The sequence below is a fragment of the Zalophus californianus genome, chromosome X (assembly GCF_009762305.2).
Source record: "Zalophus californianus isolate mZalCal1 chromosome X, mZalCal1.pri.v2, whole genome shotgun sequence".
Taxonomy (NCBI): Eukaryota; Metazoa; Chordata; class Mammalia; order Carnivora; family Otariidae; genus Zalophus; species Zalophus californianus.
This window is the reverse complement of record NC_045612.1, coordinates 110,901,689-110,923,320: the sequence shown is the minus strand read 5'-3', so window position 1 is coordinate 110,923,320 and position 21,632 is coordinate 110,901,689. Positions and strand designations below refer to the sequence as shown.

At 39.7% G+C, this 21,632-nt stretch overlaps 1 long non-coding RNA gene across 1 annotated transcript in view; it reads left to right on the top strand.

Moving 5' to 3' along the window:
• The first annotated feature begins 9,609 nt into the window (after positions 1 to 9,609).
• The window catches only part of LOC113931303, a 29,475-nt gene continuing 17,452 nt past the window's right edge, over positions 9,610 to 21,632 (top strand). The window contains exons 1-2 of the long non-coding RNA XR_003522716.1: positions 9,610 to 9,750; positions 10,170 to 10,297. This is a non-coding gene — a long non-coding RNA (uncharacterized LOC113931303). The remainder of the gene's footprint in view (positions 9,751 to 10,169; positions 10,298 to 21,632) is intronic.

Here is a 21,632-nt window from a genome sequence, read left to right as displayed (position 1 = left end):
TTGTTTTTAATTTTTTGAGGAACTTCCGTACTGTTTTCCATAGTGGCTGCACCATTTCATATTCCCATTATCAATGCACAAGTGTTTCTTTTTCTCCATTTCCTCACCAAAACTTATTATTACTTGTCTTCTTGATAATAGCCATTCCGACAGATGTGAGGTGATTTCTCATTGTGGTTTTGATTTGCATTTTCCTGATGATGAGTAATGTTGAACACCTTTCCATGTACCCGTTGGCGATCTGTATGTCTACTTTGAAGAAATATTTATTCAAGTCTTCTGCCCATTTTTTAAATGGATTGTGGGGTTTTTTTGATAGTGAGTTGTGTGAATTCTTTATATATTTTGGATATTCATCCCTTATCAGTTATATCATTTGAAAATATCTCCTCCCGTTCAGTAGGTTGCCTTTTCATTTTGTTGATGGTTTCTTCTGCTATGCAAAATCTTTTTAGTTTGATGTAGTTCCATTTGTTTATTTTTGCTCTTCTTACTACCGGGCCCCATTATTTTGCTGAGAAATACATGCATTCAAAAATGTGGGGATGATTCTAACCAGCTTAGTTCAGATTCTCTAGAGCCTGTGACAGGGATTAAATGCAGATACTTCACTGGGGACGTACAAGCACAGGGCAGTGAGAGTAAGGATAAAGGAGGTAAGGCAGGGAGAAAGGGAAGTAATGCAAGGTGATGTGTGACAGTGTTTCACAATGAGCCACAAAGAGACAAAGCAGATCACTTGGCAGATGTGTCCACTTGGGATGTCTGTGAATGTCTGTGCATAAGCTGTGTGGATAAATTGTACCTCTGAACAGTTCATGGGAGGGAGGATGGAGAGAGAATTTATGTGCCAGGCTCCCTCCCGTCTCATCTTTGCCATTGGTTAGGGAGTGAAGTCCTCCACACTTCTAGGCTGTGTCATTCTGATTCTTTGGTATCTAAGAGGATGGTTCATCCCATTCTGTGGAGTAGTGGTCTGTTCTAATTCAGTGTAGGAAGAGCCAGAAACACCAAGGAAATGGCTGGTCACCAGGTTGCATGTCAGAGGCCAAGGCAGAGCATTCAGAATTTCTGAAGCAACTAAGTGGTTGATACCAGATGGTGGAACCACACAGGTCTGAGGGAGTTGATGGGCCACAGAAGTGGCTGAGGCAGAGCAAGCAGCTGTGGACCCAGGTGGCAAGGGTATAGAGATTCTGAGTATGCACAAAAAATGCGATGTCATACAATCATTGAATATCCAGTGTAAATCATACATTTTCAAGTTCTAATAGATTATGTCAAAAGATCATGAACTCCTTAAGGAAATGCGTGCTAGCTCATTTTGTATATGCAGTCAGATAAGCAACTCAGATTTGGTCTTGATCAGATATTAAAGAATTTTTCTTCACTTATAACAGAGATGATTTATCTAAGTCTGAACATTTACTAAAGCTTAATTTAGGTTGATGCACCAGACTGATACTTTTTCATTTTTAATGTGGTGGACTGTTATTATAAATTAGATCTTTCATCATGGAAACAGCAGCTTCCAATTTTTGAAGACAACCAATGAATGGTTATTTAAGTAGTGGCTCCTCTATCAGTATAGATTGGATTCAGAAAATGAATACACACACACATTCATTCATTTCTCCACTGCTAATATGGTTGACAATTATAGAACTTTTTATTTTCCATCTCTGGCTTCTCATGAGGACACCCATAAGACACCCTCAGTGTCACATTGGCTTGGCTCTTTGTATCTAGAGAGAGAGTTGAAAAAGTCACTGTTTCAAAGAACAAGTATAGCCTCAAAGGTAAAATATGAAAAGTTGAAACATTTACAAAGGCACAATTTGATCTTTCAGAAGAAGGAGCCTAAGTTGATAATACAGTTGGGAATGCCCTCCTATTGTTTTTGTTTTCCCCTTCCTGAGCATTCTCCCAGCTCAGCTATTGTGGGCATCCCTGATGTTCCCTGAGCAGGGATTTTAAATGACTCCAGAACAGATTGTTCTCAGACTGAATTGTGTGCAACAGATCTTGGGAGTTTTAGTTCATAGCAAGTAAATGGTACCCCTGTAGGGTCAAGAAACAACCCCCTCATATTCTTAGAATATTTTCATTTCTCTTATAGATCAAGTTGGATCAAAATGGTTTAGAATTGTTTCCTGAGAAAATATGTTTTTGTCAATTGTGGTCTATAGTCTTAATGATCCCTGCAGAGTCTGACGTTTATAGCAGTATTTTGCTCACTAAAAAAGCAGCCAGTGTTTAGTGCCTTGATGACTGAAAATCCACACAGCTGTTTGTATGTCCTTAAATACTGCTGGGGCGAAGTTCGGTGGGCAGAAGGCAATGAAATGTAGCACATGTCCCTATCATAAAATCACTCTGTATCTCCCTTTAAAAATTGCTTTTAGGCTTTTTTTTTTTTTTTTTTTTTTTTTTGAAGGTTGAGATCTAAAGTAATGCTAACAGTTTTCTTCACAAAACAGTGTCATTGCCTCCTCCTACGGTAAACCTTGACTTAGTGAACCAAATGCTGGGAATTGCTTTGGCTTAGACCTGTAAGATAAAGAGGCCAATGGGCAGGAAACCAATTGACATCAGGGATTTCATTAATAAAACAACTTCCAGGGAATGGTCCTGGGTCAGATCCATTAAGGCAGATTGTTCATGTTTTATGCCTCTCCATCTCCATCTGAAGTATAGTCATCTTTGCAATGAAGACTGCAGGGCACTATACAGCCTTCAGGTGATAAAGGGTAACTCAGATTTACTAAGGTGAAAAGGGAGGAAAGCCAGTTTTAAAAGTGTGAGCTGCAAATGGTGAAATAAAGGGGGGTTTTGGGTAAATGTTTGTTTTCTGCAAACACTTTACTCCCAGACCATTTTAGTTAAAGTCATTATTTAGTATTAATAACTATATGCTTTGTGATACTCCACTTGTTAAAATTTTCCACTGTGACAGATGAGGTCAACCTTATGGTTGGCAAAACATTACCAATATTCGTTTGTAGCAGAGTGTTGATATTGAGCCTCCTAGGAGCTCCAATCAAAACACATCACTTTGCTTTTAAGCCTCGAATTATGGCCAATACTGCCATTAGTGAAGGAAAGATGATGTTATTACTCACTTTCCAAAGGAAAAAAAATATATGGAAAATGGGAGAAGGCAAAAGACATTCCTTATTATTACTGTTTTGTTGGAGTACAAAATAAAAGAACGAATTACCAGATAGTTCTTGCCTTTGCTGTGGCAATTTGGCCCCACCATTTGATATTAACATTCATGAAGAGATATCTATAATTCTCCGGAGCCCAGGAGTAATATCCCACCCCATTCAGGTAATCCATCACTCTGAAGGGTGGGCAGATAATAGAAATGTATGTTTCATTTATCACTCCCTGCCAGTAGAGAAAATGACAGTCATATTGAAACTCTTTAATATCATGCTTGACATGCAGGAGTGGGTTTATTATTTGCCCAGGTTCCCATTCTGCCCAGGGCTTGGTCAGCATCTTTTCCTTCTGAGACAGAGAGCAGGAGAATGGGAGGGCCCATTTGAGCTGCTGTGGGCCAGAGCTAAAACAAATCTCTCTAGATCTGTGGTTATCAAGTGATATGTGTGCAGGAGGTGAAATGGTGCGTAGATGGGGACCTAGGTTGTATATTAGTATCTCTGACTTGGGAACACTATATATTTTGCAAAAGCACCATCACCACTAAAGTTGAAAAATACTAATCAAGTCTGAACAGGTATTGTTACTAAAAAAATGGTTTATCTTTATTGAAATCGTAATAGTAAAACATGGGATGTTCCCCCCAAGACAACTGACGTGCTATATTGCAGACTACAGAGATTGTATTTTCATTCAACTATATGCCCAGAGTCTAGTGTTTATACATTGTAGGAGTTTAAAACTTACACCCTGAATGATTAAATAAAGTCAAAAATATAATTACAGGGTCTCTGAATTCTTATAGTTCTCATTACATAATGAAACTTGCCTTGTCTCTTTCTACCACTGTGTTCAGTCTCTTTTCCCCCCCACTCATTTTTTTAAAAAATATTCTCTGCCTATTGTGTCATCGCACCTTTGGAAACTAGCCTTAACCATGTGGGTGCAGAAGAAATCCATGGTAGGTGAGGAAGTGGAAGCTCAGTGAGGTGAATTGGCCTATCTGAGGTGACTCAGCTAATAAGTGACTAAGTTAAAGATAACCGGGATTCAATCTGAGTTCTGTCTACCTTCTGGGCACCGTGATTTTCCTGCTTCTCTATACTGCTGCCAGAGGATATTTATATGATTTGTACTAAGAAATGTCATCTGTGAACTAATTAAGGCATCTACTAAACATGTATTGAAGAGCGCTTTGTCTTATGCTAAGCGCTGGGGTAAGGTGACTAAGACATGGTTTTCCCAGGTTTGGAAAACCACCTTCTAGAATAGGGCATCATCACCAATAAGGCAAACACAGAGTGATATAGTAAAGAGCTATAGGACGACTGAGGATGGAGCTGCTGCTGCTGCTGCTGCTTCTTCTTCTTCTTCTTTTTTTTTTTTTTTTTTGAGCTTCTATCTCTACCTCTGGAATCTGGAGTGCCTCACAGAGTAGGGCACATTTAAAATTGGCCTTGAAAAATCAGTAGGAATTTGTAGTGAAATGGATCTTTGCATTTAACTCTCTGGTGTGACCCTGGGCAAGCCAATTAAATTTTTGAATTCTTAGTTCCCTCTATCTCAAGATTTTTATGAAGATAAAATATGATTTGAAAGCATTTTGAAAAGTTTCAGATACTATTCCAAGTAGTATTCTAAAAAACTATGGCTCTCTAGGATAGGAAGTAAGGCCTGATCCATTAGAAAAACAAGATGCACACACTATTTCTAGAAAAATGCTGGGCTTTGATGTTATTATTTGGAAAATTCATAGTCCCCAATGCAGCTAAAAGGAGTAACTGCCAATTTTCTATAACATACAGATAGTCTTCTAAGTCACACTCAGATCATTTCTAGGAAAATTGGCTAGCAGTCAGGGACGGACATCTGTACTACCACAGAGTGGTTGAGGGTGTGCCTTATGAATCATTTCAGCCATCAGCTGTAGGGGAAGGGCTTTGCTTTGGACCTAACTCACAGGATATACATTTTTCAAGGCAAACCCAGATCTGCCCTTTTCACCTTCTTTTTCTCTCATGGGGTAATTTATAGGAATAAAAAAAAGCTGAAAAAAATGTCCCTGGGCCACATAAGTCAAGGGTGTCATGGCTGAGAGAATGTTTTAATAATGGAAAAATGCAAAGCTGGTGGGAGCTGAAGTGGGCTGTTTTTATAATCTTCATATACTGGAACATAGTAACTTAAAAGCTAAACTTTTATAGATCATGGGCAGGGTCCAAACTTATTTTTTTCATGTTTGATAAATAATAAAGGAACACAGGTGTTCGTGTGTGTATGTGTGTGTGTAGTTCACTTATTTATACTATGGGAACATGTGTCTGTCTTCCAAGGGAGTTCTTTTTTGTGTGTACAAATCTTACCTAATATTAGCTTATTTACAATGATGGACAAGACCTGTATCAGTTAGTTATGGCTGAATAACAGACTACTCCAAAACTTAGTGCCTTAAAACAATGGCTATTAATTAGTGCTTATAAATCTATAAGTTGGGTGGATGATTTTTCTGAACTAAGGTAGGCTGTGTGGGACTTATTTAGTCTTCTGGGGTCAACTGTGTGCTAGCTAACAAGGAGTTGAGGCTATTTTGATGTTTGTAGGGGAGATTAAAAGAGATATATGTGCTAGGGTTGTATTTTTTTTTTCCATTTTTGGGGAAGAACCACCCTCACTTCATATAAATCAGGTAGTATAAAAAGTGTGGTTAAGTTTATTATTAAAAGGAGATATAAGAGTAGGCATTTCCTTTGTGTACATAGCCCATCAGTGGACTACATCCCAGCGTAAATGGACTACGTTGAGAAAGTTCATCTTGACAAATGTCATGAGATTGACACACTGTTCTATTTTTAGGTTAAGCATTATTCTTTGTTTTTGTTGTTGTTTTTTGGTTTCCTGTAAAAGGTGGTGCCCTTGAGAGAGCATCAAAGCGTAAGTGATCATCTGTTAACTGAGTTTCTCACTCTGAGAAACTTGGTGGGGAGAGAGGGGGGCACTGACAGGTTAAAGGGCCACAGGAAAAAAAGGTGAAGATGAAATTCAGTCTGATTCACAGTTTTGCCCTAGGAAAGGCCTTTAATAGGCCCAATCCACCTCTGTCAGCTTTAGACTAATCCTTCTACAGAATTAAAAATGAAGAGAGTGGTTTGGATGTTTGAGACAAATTGGATGGATATGATGGAGACTGGTAGACAAAACATCATAGAAGGATCCTGGAAGCAAGCAGAGGCTACTTAATGACATGACAAGAGCACAAGGCTCTGAGAACATTTGCAGTTCTCTTTTTCCTTTTCCTTTGAGAGGGAGTTGTATGTTTAATGGGACAGGTTTGAGTATTATACAGAAAAAAGGGAAAGGCTGCTGCTTATAACCTCCCACCAAACTCCTCTGATGGGAATTTTGTTTCATAATTAAATTAAATCAGGTTGTAATCCCTTACAAACTCAGCACCCTTTACCTACTAATAGTGCAATCAGTCTCAATGCCATTTATAGTTAGAGCAGAAAACAATATTTAAAACCAATTTTCAGTCTCATTTCATGAAAAAAAAACTATCACTCTCTCTTATTTATGATAAACTCATTCGAGTAGATCCAGGCACAATATAAACAAGTGATGGAAAATCCCTAGGAGGTTTTGGCTCATACATTCGGAGCAGACATGCTCTGGAAAACACAGACGTTCTCAGGAAACTGCAGTCTGCTGAAAATGCCAGGAGATTTCAGGAGACTGGACTCTTCATTAGGACTTGGCATCTTTCATTGGTTTTGCATAGGGAGTGGATCAACATTTTTTCTCTGATTGTCTGTTTGTCCAACTCTTTTTTTTTTTTTTCTGATGCTGTTTCAAATGGGTAAGATTTGAGGGCTTAAAGAAAATACATGCATGGGATCAAGGAAAGCACATGTTGCAAAGTGACCCAAGTCATGACCCATGAGAGCTCACTCTTGGTGACTTGAAAGGGAGGTTAGACAGTTTCCACGGAGGTCGGGCCGTGTGTGAATGTGATGGAAGTGACAGTGTGGACTAGTGGAAAGCACACAGACTTTGGAGCTAGATGGAACAGTTTGAATTTTGGCTCTCTTATTGGAAGCTGTGTGACCTTAGGCAAACTACTTAACCTTTCTGAGCTTCAGGTCCCTTATCAGGAAAATGGAGAAAAACATCTATTCTGCAAAGGTTGCCAGGATGTTTAGCTGAGGGCATATTGCTGAGAACTTGGGACAAAATATTCCTCCGTCCCTCCCTCCCTTCTTACCTTTATTTCCCTGATCAAATATTTACTGAGCACGTACCACATGCTATCAGTGCTCTGTCCATATTCCCTCGGATCCCTTTACAATTTTTGTGCACTTGACTCTCACAGTGTTTTTACTCCCAGAAGCCAGAATCTGTATCTGCTTGCCAAAGGGTTGCCCTCGAGCTTTGTCAGAGAACCAGAAAGGCCTGAGAACTTACATCCCCTTGTGGGCATCCCGTAACCAAGAACAGACAGGTAGGAAGGAATAAATGCTCTGGTCATCATGTCCCGCAATGGGGATAACTCTGAGGTATGACCTAGACTATCTCCAGAGCTCCCTTGCAGGATTAAGCCAAAGGTACCGTCCTTGGGAGTTAATGTCCTATCCTTGTTTGATCTCCTTTCCTTCCTAGTCCCATTGCCCTAGTCCCCTCCTGATTTCTTGGGAACACTTCCTAATAAACCAATTTCACATGAATCCTTATCTCATGATCTGCTTTGGGGAAACCCAGCCCAAGTCATGCACCTTCCATATACCCCATACTATTCTGGGTGCTAGAAATGCAGCCATGAACAAGTCAGACATAACTTTACTGTCTTGTTTTATTACCTGGGAACACTAGTAAGAACGTGTGGTAAATAAGTTCCCACAGTAAAGACTGCACTGCAGACGTTCTGCACAATTCTACACTTCCTCTGGGGGGGGAAGGAATATAGGCTTCCGAGTTAGAACTTGTGAATCTGCGTCCTGACTTATTCATATAGTAGCTATAAAACCTTGGGTAGCTGCCATTTGTCTTCGGAGCCTCATTTTTTCCATTTACAGTGAATTTACTAGGGCCTGCCCTGCCGAACTCACAGGCCTGCTGTAGAGCTGACGAACGTAGAATATGTAAAAGCCTCTATGGCCCAGAACCCAAAACTTAGTCATTCCCTGGAGACATTAAGCGAACAATCAACAAGGCAGGCCTTTGAAAAATGAAAGTACACGGTGTCATTTTGCAGAACATGTTACATATTTTATAAGGCACTGCTTTTAAAAATTAACTTTACTGTTTTTATCCTTGCTGAATTAAGCGCAAATCTGAGAGGGTTGGTACACCGTCATGAGCTTGGTGTGGTTAAAATGAATGTCAGGCTGACGCATTAAAATAGGCAGCACAACAGGTGACAGCAAAATGTAAACAGACCTCCTGGTGTTCTGCTCAGTGTGAAGTGTTGACAAAGAACAGGCTCATGGAGCAAGTCCCTTGAAGAAGCCCTGCCCTGACCTGTTCGCCTCCCAGACCCGCCAGTGCCAGGGTATTAAGAGCTGCCTCACATAACTCCATCTTCTGCTGAGTGGCTGCCAATCCTCTTCTTTCCTCTGAGCCTGCAGAAAGATTCCCTTTGATGAACTCCATCTTGGTCTGCTGTTGCTTCTGGGGGAGCGAGAGCCCTGAGGGGCCGGATTCAGATTTTCCAGAGTTCATTATGTCCATAGATGATTGTGATGGTAAAATCCAAAGTGGGTTAAGCTAAAAGGGGACATTCCCTGGAGGGATACAAGGGTGTACCTAAGAGTCTAAGGGCAATACATGAATTCACACCTCACCAGAGACTGGAAACAGGACCTCGGAAGTCAGCATAAGTCAAGGCAGACCCTTCCCATCTGTGCTCACTTCTCTCTTCGGGACACCATAGTCTTTTATCTCTGCTAATCTCCGTCATTGGCTTCATACTTCTCCTACTCTTCAGGCTGCTGATTCTTCTGCTCTGTTTTTTTTTTTTTTTTTTAATGGCATGTCATAGCTGTCTCTAAATGGTGGCCTTCAGTCAAGTTTACATCAGCTTACAAAATGACTGCCTACACTTAGTTGTCCTGACCTTTCTATGTCCCAGTAACAAATGGTGAAAGACATTTTTTTTTTCCTGCCAATCTAGACTTTGTATTGGTTTTCTTGAGTCAAAGTCCACTTTTTGTCCAGTCAGCTGGGGTGAGTGAGGGGTGAGAGCATAGCGCACTGATATGGCTTCAGTCTTGCCTGTTAGGAGGAAGAGGATTGTTAAAGAAGGGGAACTCAGGGTGGGCACACATTCTGAACCACATTTATGGCAGTGGTTCACATGCCTTTGTGACGTTTCTTGCTACACTTGTATCACTCGTGTCTATTTAGCTCCCAGGGGGGAAAAAAAAAAAAAAACCCACCACAAGCCAACCAGCCAAAGACAAGTCTGACAGAACCATCTGGACTCCATGAAATTTGACATTATTCTGGCTTGTCTTAAACCCATCCTTCTTTTGAAACCTACAGTCTTTTGACAGTTTGTTCCTAAGCAAGAAGGACTATATACAGAAAAAGGTACTATTGAGGCTTTTTACTAATATAAATCTGTTACTATTCTGGTTTATTTTTCAAAGGGATTTAAAAAAATATTCCATTAGCTCCTTAAAAGTGTTATTTTCCCATAAATTCTGGTGGCGCATCCATTTCAGTGAAGAGTAAACAAGCACACATTGCTGTCAAGTATTTCAGCAGCCCTGGAATTGGACTTCATTAAAGCTAAGATGGGACTTTAATTTGTACAGTCTGATTCATGTTTTATGGTCAAAGTAAAATAAGATAAAAAGGAGAAAAAGAGAGAGTCCACTTTTGTGGCTCCAACTGATCTTTCTCATTTGTGTATCTCCACAAAGCCCTCTGGGGGGGCGGGGCGGGAAACACTCTTTCAAGTAACTGGCACTTGCTAGAAACTACAGGAAGTTATTGTTCTCTACCAGAATGCTTCCTCTTCAAAAGATGAATCCAATCTGAGAAGACAATCAAGTTCTTTTGTCTGCACAGAAGGGAAGCTATAGACCTGAAACCCAGCAGATTTGGTCATTGTAAAGAGCTTGGAACCTTTCAGGTGGGCTGAGATGTGACTGGGCTGTGGGCAAGACCACTACATCAGACACCTACACAGCTCAGTTTTGGAGTGGAGAGACTTCCTTACTCTGAGCATATACCAAGGCTTCAAAGTAGTCTCCCATACCTCAGGCAAAGCTTATACACAGTAGAGGTGCTTCTCTGCGGCTTCCAAAGAAATGTTAAACTCTGATTACTGTGTCCTAGGCGTGGGAACTCTTGCTCTTGTTTTCACAGGGGCAGACCTGTGGAGACCAGAGATGAATGTAAGTCTTTGTGAAATGGGTTCAGAACTGAGCTTTTCCTGCTGTTGCTTGCATGGAAGTCGTCACACTTGTCAGCAAGCTGTTTGAGTAGTGGGCTGGATCCGTTCCATTTGCCATTCCAGGTCTACTTTCTGTCCTTTTTCCAACCTGCTCTGTCCCAGCAGGATAACTTTTATGGATTGCCTCTATGGGTTCCCTTGCCCTTTGGCTTCTACTTGCTTGCCCCAGTAAGAGTGAGGTGGGCAGGGGGAGAATAAGATCAGGGTCTTTATTCCCCCAGCTCCCTCCCTGCCCAGTCATTGTGGGTTGGCTTCCTTTGCAGAAGACTACAACCAATTAGGTCACCAGTGCCCTTGCCTTTTCAGGTTTTAGAGTGGTAATGGATCCCTGCTGTGCTATATTCAGAGTACTGGATTATCCATGTTAGATGCCCTTAAATAATCCTTGTTAAACTCACCCCTATTTGAGTGGGCCTTTTTCCTGCCAGGATCCTCACTGTTACAAGTAGGGATAGCCCTCACATTCTCCCCTGGGTTCTTTTCCCTAGATCTATTTCCAGCCTTCTAACCTGCTTCATGGTTAGGCAACCCCGCCCCCCAAAATAAAGAACCAATTTTCAGCAATACTGGAAGGATGCTCTGTGAAAAATATCCTCTATCCCCCACTTCTCTTGCAATTTCTTTATTAGGAGATGAAATCTTTCATTCTATTTATAGAGATAAGGCTTTAATTTAAAAGGATACCTGGAAGAGGCATCACATTCACTAGTTTAAGAATAATGGAGGATTAGAGCTAGGTTCTAGACATTAAGAACACAAAGACTGTCTCTGATCTCAAGAAATGTATAGTGTAGGCCAATAACTGACACTAAATTCTTTCTTGATAGTATGTTTTGTTAGAGAAATAGGAAGGCTCTGGGCTTTTGATGACAGAGACAAGCTCAGAGAGAGTGGAAAGGGTTAATAGCTCCAAAAACAGAGAAGCTACTTATCTCTCTGAATTTGTTTCTCCCTCCTTTCTTCCGGCATATTTGGATTCTTTTTAGAACTTGAAGGAAACTTGATGATAATTTACTCTACATTCATCCTTAACAGATTAGAAAATTGTAGGGCTTTCAGAGGTTGTGGTTTACCCACGTCATACAACTGGACCCTTGTCCCCTAGGTTTTTCAAAAGGCCTTGTTGAAATTTCACAGCGCAACAATTGAGGGACTGAGTTGTGGTTGGGGTTGGAGATGCCTGTGAAGGAAGAATCAAGAATGTCTGATGATTAAGAGGGAACTGGGTTAGAAAGAAAGCACTTCTCTGGGTGAGTCAGTGTGGAGAGAGTCTTTTATGTGAATCTTACAAATGATGAGGGAGAGGAAAACAAAACACTCATGTATAGTGTCTTAAACAGTATGTACTATGTCTTTTTGGAATTGGAAAATCTAAGTACAGGATTCTAAGAATTTGGTGGGTACAGTTTCCCCAGAGCCGTCTTACTGACATGTAAGTGATGGAACTAATATTTACAGATCCTTGCCAGGTGGCCCAGCTATGTAAATGTATACAAATTGAATTTTGGTATCTGGCTCCATTTGGCCATATTGATATAGGTCTCAGCAATTAAATATCTTGACACTAGGCTCTCATCTTCAGTTATCCCTTCGCTTGTCTGTTTAACCTCAATATTGATATTATTGGGGAAGGCTTTGGAGAAACACAAGAGGCTGGCAGCCTTGAGAAAGGACTCACAGTGAAAGCCAAAAGCACACAAAAGGCGCATTCCTAGAGTGATGCAACCCCACAGTGGATGGACAGAAGGCTGGGAGACTGGCCAGATGAGATCATGTCTTGGAATAAGGCCACAATGATAAGGGAAGAATGAGGTATGACTTCCAGGTGGTGTGTTTATTGCTTTTAATTTTGTATAGAGGGGATATCTGTCAGAGAGGTGACTTTTGGAAGAAGCCCCACACTGCGTATTTTAGTCAGTATTTTGCAGTGTTGAGATCACAACAGTCTAGCTAAATGAACTACACCATACATACATGTGTATAGATAAACACATATATATGTCATTGCTGTAGAGTTTTGCCAGAGAGTTATGAGATACAAAGTTTATATGTAAGTGTTTAGGTTACAGAATTTATAGGATCATGATAACTTGCTGTCTTAGCTTCTTCCCACTCTTTGGGAGGCTGCTCCACTGATAACTGAGCGGTAGAAACTACATTCTCTGTACCTTAACACCTCAGGAAATGCGCTGAGATGGGGTGCGGAGGATGACCTGGAGAAAGGATTAGGCACCTGGGCATTGATTTGGCTAGGACATTTTTAGAGAGCACCCACCCTGAAACTTATCAAAGGCTTATGATCCTGTGTAATGAATCCTGTACCTACTTGCAGGACTTCCGGGATTTCCATGATTTATATAGAAAACTAATAGTTCCAGGCTGTTACCTCCCCTGGCACTTGGCCAACTCCCCCAAGAACCCCAGGTTGGGAGACAGAGCTACACATCCTTCTCCCACCCTGATTTCCCAACCTTGAGAGGTTCTGCCCAAAGACCAACAACACACAACCATTTTGTGCATTCATCACCAAGTACTGTGATTAGAAATGCATGGTATTCAACTTTCATGGCTGTTGCCTTAAATGGGCTCTTAATCTCCATGGGCCTTGAACTGTGACAAGACTTCAAAGGAAGTGATCCCCAAACCAATGGCTTGAGCACTCTGAAGTTTTCAAAGATGTGCTTAGTTGCAGCCGTTAGTTCCCTAGCAGGGAACTGGCAGGCAGCCATCATGCTCGGTCCGGCATTCACAGCACATGTAGGTTGTCAGGGGGGAGACTTGAGAAACACTGTTCTTTGTAGGGCCTGGGATTGTTCCATGTGTTGTAAAGCCTGATAGAACCTGTGAAATGCATGATGAATGCGTCTGAAATTCTTGTCTTAAGAAAATCTTGAGAAACAGATGTTAATGGAGGCATTTCCTTCTCTGAGTCATTTCATAGTCATTGCCATAATTTTCTTCTCTGCCATTACCATTTCATGGCTGTTCTAAGTTCCTACTTTTGGTCAAGTGATTCAACAGTTCCCTGCTACTTGGTGAAAACAAAAAGAAAATTTTAGAAGCAGTGCACCTTTCCCTCGATTGACTGGAGGCATTTTTTTTTTCCATTGAGTTGGATGTTCTAATTTTGCTTTGTTCCCATTTGTCACCCCATCTCTGTTGACTCTGCCTTTTAAATTAATCCCTCTGCCCATATGACTTAGTCTCATTGCTAACACTTCTCCCCATACAACCTCATCTGTTTGAATTGCCTAGTGTCAGTCATTGCTTAGGGAACAGAAGAAATGAAAATGGCTTCTTGTATTTATTTCATTCCCTTTTCCTGCAAGATTATTCTACCAAGGGGGACTTTTGAGAAGGAGCTTTGGCCTATTCAGAGGCAGAGAGTATTCACAGACATGTACAAAGTCTGCCCCCGATATTTAATCATTGAAATTATTCTTTGCATTCAACTCTAGCCAGTGATCAGGAGATTTCTCAGGCCACTTAAAATGAGGCCAGCTCATCCTTGGGATCTGGTCTTTGCAAATGCTCTGAGTTGCTATTCCTATTTAGTTGATACAGATTCTTCCGCTGAGGTCTCAGCAAGAGCTGAAGTTGCCTTCCCAAGCCTTCTCATGACTCATTGCAACCTTGCGGAAGTTACTCCTGGAACATTCCCAGAGGCTGGAGCACTGGAATCTGCCAAGTCACACAGCAGCCATCCACCTGCACCCTAAACTTACATGTCATCAGACCTGTTATTTTGTTGAAAAATCACACTGCACTGTGTAGCCCAACTGTTGTTCTTATCTCTACAAGGAAGGAGGAGGCCTGAGGCGGCTTGGGTTATAGTTTCCACATTGCTGCCGAGCAGCTGGGTGTACTTGAGCAAGTGGGCTTTTCTCTCGGTTTCTTCATCTCTACAATGACGTGGTTGTTATCCAGTACAATTCTATATAGTTTGGAATCATTCTTCTTCCTAAATTTGGGCATGGGATTTATGTTCCTCAGCCCTAAAACAGATTCTATTTCTAAACTTTGGTCCTCACTTTATTATTGCCTACTCTTTTTCCTATTATTTCTTTTGAGTGATGCCTTACCATTTAATCATTGAAAAACATTTTTATATTTATCTAAGAGTTATTAATATATTAATTTTTGAATATAATAGCATCAAATTATTTTTAGTATCGGTGAATAATTTTCACATTTCCTGCCATGAATTTTACTATGGTAGTAAATTTTTATTGCAGTGTTAACATACATGCAAAAAAGTACACAAATAATAAACGTGGAACTCAATAAATTGTCACCAAGTGAACCACATGTATTCGGAACCCAGATCAAGAAACAGATTAATAAGCTTCTCCAAAGCTCTCTTTATTCCCTATTGAATTCACTCACCTCTCCCCCTATAAGGGCAACCACTGTGCAAACTTCTAACACCATACAGTTATATTACTTGTATTTAAACTTTAAATAAATGGACTCATACTATACTGTTTGGGATCTGGCTTCTTTCCCTCACTGAGAGTCACATACGATATGTGGGGTGCTGTAATTTGCTTATTCTCATTGCTATTTAGCAGTGTAACTGTTTAAACGATTTTCCTAAACTAGCATAGGAATTCAGCCCTGTGTTTTCATACCATATAAATGATGATGATGTGCTTCTTTGGGGAAAGAGTGTATATGCTAGAAATTATAACATTGGAATGGTATAAGATTTTCTAACTTTTTTCCACCTGTGGCCATGGCAACCATTGGAAATGCTGAGGAACTTGGTGCTTAAAAGTGGCTACCAGACTGTTTTTTGGATAGTTCAGAGGAAAAGCAGGCTCCAATAAACCTTACTCTATTTCACTGAGCAAAGTAATTACAACATAGAAGCTCCACTACATATTACGTTGTCAGTGTTATTTGGAAAATAGATATGGGAGGACATAATCAACAGTGATTAATAGGTCAAATAGAGGTTCCAGGTGGGAATAGAAACACAATGAGAAGGAAGCCAACAAAAGTCCGGCAGGCCAAAGTCCAATAAGCAAACCACAAGCTCAGGCTCAGTGCATGTACCCAGGGCATTCTGAGTTCAAATTTGAATTTGTCTATCATCGGCTATGCCTTTGAAAAGATAGGCATACTTGGTTGAATCTCTTTTTCCTACTTCTAGGGAAAGCGATTTCAGTACAATGAAATGCTCTCTATTTGTCAAGGTTATGTATTCTAGTGAAGGAGACATTATATGCCATTTTGACACGGATGTCAAAAAATCCTCATGTTAGGAATTATTCATGTGCAAAATCTCAAAGTTCCAAGTAGGAGTATTATCTCCAACTATTTTCCCTACATGCCTAGTTTCTCCTATACCTGTTGACAAAGAAGATGCCCTAGAATTTTTTAGTGCTTTTTCACCTATCTGCTAAGGGACAGTTAGTTGTTACTTGCTTTTTCAGTATTTTCACCAATCACCAAAGTGAGTCAAAGCAGCAGATTCACTACCGTTAGATAAAGGCCTGGATATTTTCTTCTTGTTTCTTGGTTAGGGATGAAAAGTTTTCCCTCATGCATTTCCTTCTACCCATCAGGATTTAGAATGGAGGCAGCATATATTTTTCTTATTGAAGTGTAGTTGACACACACTGTTACATTAGTTTCAGGTGTACAACATAGTGATTGAACACGTCTGTATATGATACTATGCTCACCACAAGTGTAGCCACCATCTGTTACCATACAATGCTCTTATAATATCACTGACTATGTAGCCTATTTGGTACTTTTCATTCTGTGACTTACTCATTCCATCACTGGTAGCGTGTACCCCCCACTCCCCTTTACCCATTTTGCTCATCCCCCACTCCCTCCCATCTGGCAACTGCCAGTTCTCTGTATTTATGGCTCTGTTTGTTTTGTTTTTTTTAGATTTTGCATATAAGTGAAATCATATGGAATTTGTCTTTTTCTGTCTTGCTTATTTAACTTAGCATAATACTGCCTAGGTCCATCTGTGCTGTCACAAATGGCAAGATCTCAATCTTTTTTTTAAGGCTGCATAATATTCCATTGTACATATATACCACATCTTCTTTATCTATTCATCTCTCGATGGACACTTGGGTTGCTTCTATATCTTGGCTATTGAAAATAATCCTGTAGTAATCATAGGAGTGCATATATCTTTTTGAATTAGTGTTTTCATTTTCTTTGGCTAAATACCCAGTAGTGGAATTACTGGATATACAGTATTTCTATTTTTAATATTTTGAGGAACCTCCATACTGCTTTTCACAGTGACCGCACCAGTTTACATTCCCACCAAGAGTGTGTGAGTGTTCATTTTTCTCCACATCCTCACCAATGCTTGTTATTTCTTGGCTTTTGATTCTAACCACTCTGACAGGTATGAGGTATAGTTCATTGTGGTTTTGATATGCATTTCCCTTCCCTGATGATTAGAGATGTTGAGCATCTTTTCGTGTGTCTGTGAGTCATCTTTGGAAACAAAGTCTTATTTAGGTCCTCTGCCCATGTTTTAATTGGATTATTTGGGTTTTTGTGTTGAGTTGTATGAGTTCTTTATATATTTTGGATATTAACCCCTAATCAGATATATCCCAGTTGCAAATACCTTCTCTCATTCAGTAGGTTGTCTTTTCATTTTGTCAGTGGTTTCCTTTGCTGTGCAAAGCTTTTTATTTTAATGTACTCCTAAAAGTTTAATTTTGCTTTTGTTTTACTTCTTGAGGAGACGTACCTAGAAAAATATTGCTAAAGCTGATGTCAAAGAGATGACTGCCATTGTTTTCTTTCAGGAGTTTTATGGTTTCTCGTCTCACATTTAGGTCTTTAACCATTGAGTTTATTTTTGTGTATGGTGCGAGAAAGTGGTCCAGTTTTCCCAACAACATTTGTTGAAGAGACCATCCTTTCCCCAATTGTATATTCTTGCCTCCTTTGTTGTGGATTAATTGACCATGTAAGCAGGGCTTTTTTTCTGGGCTCTCTATTCTATTCTATTGATCTATGTGTCTATTTTTGTGCTAGTACCCTACCGATTGGATTATTATAGCTTTGTAGTATAATTTGAAATCCAGGTTTGCAATACCTCCAGCTTTGTTCTACTTTCTCAAGATTACTTTGGTGATTCAGGGACTTAGGTGGTTCCTTACAAATTTGGGAGATTATTCTAGTTCTGTGAAAAATGCTACTAGTATTTTACTAGAGATTGCATTGAATCTGTAGATTGCTTTGGGTAGTATGGTTATTTTGACAATATTGGTTTTTCTAATCCATGAGCATGAAATGTCTTTCCATTTGTGTCATATTCAATTTGTTTTATCACTGTTTTATAGTTTTCAGAATACAGGTTTTTCACCTCCTTGGTTAAGTTTATTCCTAGGTATTCTATTCTTTTTGGTGCAATGGTAAATGGGATTGTTTTCTTAATTTCCTTTCTGCTTCTTCATTATTAGTGTATAGAAATGTAACAGATTTCTGTATATTAATTTTGTATCCTGCAACTTACTGAATTCATTTATTACCTCTAATAGTTTTCTGGTGGAATCTTTAGGGTTTTCTATGTATACTATCATGTCATCTGTAAATAGTGAAAGTTTTATTTTTTCCTAACCAAACTTCATGCTTTTGCTTCTTTTTTGGGACCAAATTGCCGTGGGTAGGACTTACAGTACTACGTTGAATAAAACTGGTGACAGTGTACATCCTTGTCTTATTCCGGATCTTAGGGAAAAGCTCTCAGGTTTACACCATTGAGTACGATGGTAGCTGTGGGTTTTTCATAGATGGTTTCTATTATGTTGAGGTATGTTCCTCCTAAGCCTACTTTGTTTAGAGTTTTTTTTTTTTTTAATTGTGAATGGATGTTGAATTTTGTCAAATGCTTTTTCTGCATCTATTGAGATATGATTTTTATCACTTATTTTACTAATGTATATTATATTCATAGATATGTAGATATTGAACAATGCTTGCATACCTGAAATAAATCCCATTTGATCATAGTGAATGATCCTTTTGCATTGTTGAATGCTGTTTGCTAATATCTTGTTGAAGGATTTTTGCATCTATGTTCATCAAGGATATTGATTTGTAGTTTTCTTTGTAGTGCCTTTGTCTGGTTTTGCTATCAGGGTAAGGGTGACCTTGTAGAATGTATTTGGAAGATTAACTCCTTTTTCTATTTTTTTGAATAGTTTGAGGAGAATAGGTACTAACTCCTCTTTATTTATTTATTTATTTTTTATTTCAGACTGGCAAGGATTTAAAAGCTTGATATTATACTCTGATAGCAAGTGTGTGGAAAAAGTCTTTTTTTTATGTTATGTTAATCACCATACATTACATCATTAGTTTTTGATGTAGTGTTCCATGATTCATTGTTTGTTCATAACACCCAGTGCTCCATGCAGAATGTGCCCTTTTTAATACCCATCACCAGGCTAACCCATCCCCTCACCACCCTCCCCTCTAGAACCCTCAGTTTGTTTCTCAGAGTCCATAGTTTCACATGATTTGTCTCCCTCTTCAGTTTCCCGTGCTTCATTTCTCAGAGGTACAGGTCTGTGATTCAACAGTCTTACACAATTCACAGTGCTCACCTTAGCACATACCCTCCCCAATGTCTGTCACCCAGCCACCCCATCCCTCCCACCCCCCACCACTCCAGCAACCCTCAGTTTGTTTCCTGAGATTAAGAATTCCTCATATCAGTGAGGTCATATGATACACGTCTTTCTCTGATTGACTTATTTCGCTCAGCATAACACCCTCCAGTTCCATCCACGTCATTGCAAATGGCAAGATTTCATTCCTTTTGATGGGTGCATGATATCCCATTGTATATATATACCACATCTTCTTTATCCATTCATCTGTTGATGGACATCTTGGCTCTTTCCATAGTTTGGCTATTGTGGACATTGCTGCTATAAACATCAGGGTGCACATACCCCTTTGGATCCCGACATTTGTATCTTTGGGGTAAACACCCAGTAGTGCAATTCCTGGGTCATATGGTAGCTCTATTTTCAACTTTTTGAGGAACCTCCATACTGTTTTCCAGAGTGCCTGCACGAGCTTGCATTCCCACCAACAGTGTAGGAGGGTTCCCCTTTCTCCACATCCCCGCCAACATCTGTCATTTCCTGACTTGTTAACTTTAGCCATTCTGACCTAACTCCTCTTTAAATGTTTGGTAGAATTCACCTCTGAATCCCTCCGGTTATGGACATTGTGTACTGAAAGTTTTTTGGTTATTGATTCCAATTTCATTACTAGTAATTGGTCTGTTCAGATTTTCTTTGTCTTCCTGATTCAGTTCTGGAAGACTGTATGTTTCTAGAATTTATTCATGTCTTCTAGGTTGTCTAATTTTTTGGCATATAATTTTTCATAGTAGTATCTTATAATCCTTTGTATTTCTGTGGTATAAAGTATTACTTCTCGTCTTTCATTTCTTTATTTTGTTAGTCACCATACAGTACATCATTAGTTTTTGATGTAGTGATCCATGATTCATTGCTTTCATATAATATCCAGTGCTCCATGCAGTATGTGCCCTCCTTAATACCCATCACCAGGCTAACCCATCCCCCCACCCCCCTCCCCTCTAAAACCCTCAGTTTGTTTCTCGAAGTCCAGTCTCTCATGGTTTGTCTCCCCCTCTGATATCACCCCCTTCCTTTTTTCCCTTCCTTCTCCTAATGTCCTCCATGCTCTTCCTTATGTTCCACAAATAAGTGAAACCATATGATAATTGACTTTCTCTGCTTGACTTACTTCACTGAGCATAATCTCCTCCAGTCCCACCCATGTTGACATAAAAGTTGGGTATTCATCCTTTCTGATGGCTGAGTAATATTCCATTGTATATATGGACCACATCTTCTTTTCCATTCATCTGTTGAAGGGCATCTCAGCTCTTTCCACAGGTTGGCTATTGTGGACATTGCTGCTATGAACACTGGGGTGCATATGGCCCTTCTTCTCACTACATCTGTGTCTTTGGGATAAATACCCAGTAGTGCAATGGCTGGGTCATAGGGTAGCTCTAGTTTTAATTTTTTGAGGAACCTCCACACTGTTTTCCAAAGTGGCTGTACCAACTTGCATTCCCACTAACAGTGTAAGAGGGTTCTCCTTTCTCCACAACCTCTCCAACATTTGTTGTTTCTTTGTCAATTTGTTGTGCCTTGTCAATTTTTGCCATTCTAACTGGTGTAATGTGGTATCTCAATGTGGTTTTGATTTGAATTTCACTGATGCCTAATGATGATGAACATTTTTTCATGGGTCTGTTAGCCATTTGTATGTCTTCTTTGGAGAAGTGTCTGTTCATGTCTTTTGCCCATTTTTTGACTTGATTATTTGGTTGTTTTGGGTGTTGAGTTTGAGAAGTTCTTTATAGATCTTGGATATCGGCCCTTTGTAATGTCATTTGCAAATATCTTCTCCCATTCTGCGGGTTGCCTCTTTGTGTTGTTGACTGTTTCCTTTGCTGTGCGGAAGCTTTTTATCTTGATGAAGTCTCAAAAGTTCATTTTTGCTTTTGTTTCACTAGCCTTTGGAGATGTATTTTGAAAGAAGTTGCTATGGCCAATGTCAAAGAGCGGTCACTGCCTATGTTCTTGTCTAGGATTTTGAGACCTTTCATCCATTTTGAGTTTATCTTTGTGTGTGGTGTTAGAGAATGGTTGAGTTTCTATCTTCTGTGTATAGCTGTCCAATTTTCCCAGCACCATTTATTGAAAAGACTGTCTTTTCTCCATTGCATATTTTTTCCTGCTTTGTTGAAGATTATTTGACCACAGAGGTGAGGGTCCATATCTAGGCTCTGTTTTGTTCCATTGGTCTATATATCTGTTTTTGTGCCAGTACCATGCTGTCTTGGTGATCACAGCTTTGTAATAGAGCTTGAAATCGGGCAACGTGATGCCCCCAGCTTTGTTTTCCTTTTTCAACATTTCCTTGGCGATTTGGGGTCTTTTCTGATTCCATACAAATTTTA